This window comes from Desmodus rotundus, unplaced genomic scaffold (assembly GCF_022682495.2).
Source record: "Desmodus rotundus isolate HL8 unplaced genomic scaffold, HLdesRot8A.1 manual_scaffold_63, whole genome shotgun sequence".
In the NCBI taxonomy this organism is placed as follows: domain Eukaryota; kingdom Metazoa; phylum Chordata; class Mammalia; order Chiroptera; family Phyllostomidae; genus Desmodus; species Desmodus rotundus.
In genome coordinates, this window is record NW_026527674.1 from 397,805 (window position 1) to 400,143 (window position 2,339).

The 2,339-nt window shown below is 49.7% G+C and overlaps 1 pseudogene; it reads right to left on the minus strand.

Annotated features, from left to right (window-relative positions):
* Positions 1 to 1,016: 1,016 nt before the first annotated feature.
* On the minus strand, positions 1,017 to 1,675 carry LOC128780173 (alpha-1,4-N-acetylglucosaminyltransferase pseudogene; annotated as a pseudogene).
* Between the last annotated feature and the right edge of the window lie 664 nt (positions 1,676 to 2,339).

Genomic DNA, 2,339 nt, shown 5'->3' on the forward strand with positions numbered 1-2,339 from the left:
CTTTAAAATGGTTAAAATGGCAACCGTTATGGTATGTACATTTTTATCACAATTTTTAAAATGTTTATTTAAAAATGTGCTGGCACAGTGACCAGGACCAAGTAGGAAGGCCTATGAGAACCTGCCTTGATGGGGCATCTTGTGCCTCCTCCTCTCCAGGTCAGGGTGTACTTTTCTCCCCAGGAACTCCTCCTGATCACTGCAGGGGAGGGAAGAGCCTGGATCTCTGGAGTCAAAGATTCATTTACATTCCATATTCCCAAGCTGTGTAACCCTGGGAAAGTCATTTAACCTCCCTGCAAAGTGGGTAAAATGAACTCTACTGAGCAGGGTCATTATGAGAACTAACTCAGCTAAAGCATGTGTAGGCTCAGCCCTGGCTCTCGCAGTCAGGGAGTGTCCTCCAAGTTCAGACCAGTGTGAAATCTGAGGGGAGCCTTTGCTTCCCAGATCTCTTCCCAGCATATCCCTGAAGTGTTCAGAAAGTAGCTGTGAGGATGCCTGTTTGTGTTTGCCATTTCCACCAGCCTTTATCTGCCCATATGTAAGTGTGGTTCCCACTTTGCAGGGCCCCTGTGAGAAAGAGGACTTGACATGTGCCTCAGTCCTCCTTGTCAGTGAGACCAAAGAGAAAGACTAGCCTCAGCTGCCGCACACCTGGCACGTCCTACGCTCGAGCGTTCTGGAATGCTGCTGTGTGCCAGGCTTGTTCCATGTCCCAAGGAGACCAAGAGGTGATAGAGGACTAGGTCACGTTGCCCTGGGATGCTGTCACCATCTGCAGTGCCACCTCTACCATAGCGCACACACATGATTTGGTGGCGCCAGGGTCAGTGCCTGACACAGAATGAGGCCAAAAGTCTTTGGGACTTGTCTATGTCAGACAGGGGAAGCTCACCCTAACTGACGTGTGGGTAAGGTCCCACACCCCTGGGGACAGTGGCCATCAAGGGAAAGTGTTGCTCTCCAGGCAGTGTGTAGTTTCCTGATGTAGCAGCAACAAACCAGCATTGGCTCTATTTGTTCCCTGGACCCAAGTCCCTAGTCACCAAGCTTGCTGGGCCTTGAATAAGATCCCTGTAGGTCTGGGACAGTGCTTGTGGTAGAGATTCTCCACCAGCGTGTTGGTGCCTCTAACCATGCCTCCCCCTTCCTGGTTCATGTAGTTCCACAGATGCAGGGCTTAGGAGTGGTTGAAGCTGGGGTCTGTGTCCCAGACTTCATAGTACGGCCTCTACTCTGGACAGGAGAAAGGGTGAACTCTCTGTGGGTGGAGAAAGGACAAGTTTGAACACCTGAGGTTACTAACCCCCTGGAAGTCTTCAAGTTTGCACCACAGTCTCAACATCCTCATCATCAACTCAGGTCCCTGCGTGCCCCAAATGTGTGAGTTGTAGTGTTCAACAAAGTTGTCCATGCACTCTCACGCTGAGGTGTGGCAGGGGCGGAATCCAGACATGCCATCACTAGTGTACCGAGAAGCCTGTGCAGCCAAAAAGTTCTTCTCAGTGTTGGGCCTGATGGAAATGACATCAGTTTTCCTGTAGATGCCCCTGCACTTCCAGATGACTGTAAGACAGAAGGCATCTGAGGTGACGTGCAGCCAGTTTCTTTGTGCACTGGTGTTGATCTTCAGGAGCAGGTGGGCATCAGCCCTCAGCAGCAGGGAAGTGGTCTGAGGTCACAGCAGGAGGCCAGGGCCTGGGAGCTGGGGAGGGCCCAGCAAGCCAGCTTCCCAAAACTCTAGTGGCCATAAGTCCAATTTTGAGAGTTTACTAAACTTGCCTCTTCCATCCCATAAAGGTGACTTTCAGTAAATAGTTGCAGCAATCAGTATGCATGGGAAGACTTCAGTGGCATTTAGGATTTCGTGCAATCGTTTTATAAAAAAATGAAAGCAGTGGAAGGGGCAAACTCAGTTGCCCAATCAGGGCAGCACACGTGGTGGTCACCAGCAGCTGATGACACATTGGGCCATCCCTAACAGCTGTTCCCCACAGAACCAGCTGAGACCACACAGAATAGCAGGCACATGTGTCAGGAGCATGTGTTCCTGATTGAGTCTTTCCTGGGAGTCAGCTGAGCAGCCCAGCACCAAGGAAGAGACAAGAATCACACACAGTAACTATGCTATTCACTCAAAGTAGAACATAAATATATATTAATATCATGTTCGAACTCTTAACTATCTAAGGGAAATATAATACAAAACAATCATTGGAAATGATAATCCCAAGTTTCATAGTCTCGGTATAAGCGTCCAGGAGGCAGCATGGTGGCAAGGAAGCGGTCAGCTTCTTGTAAAGCAGATTTCTGGAGCCAGGTTGGCAGCAGGGTAG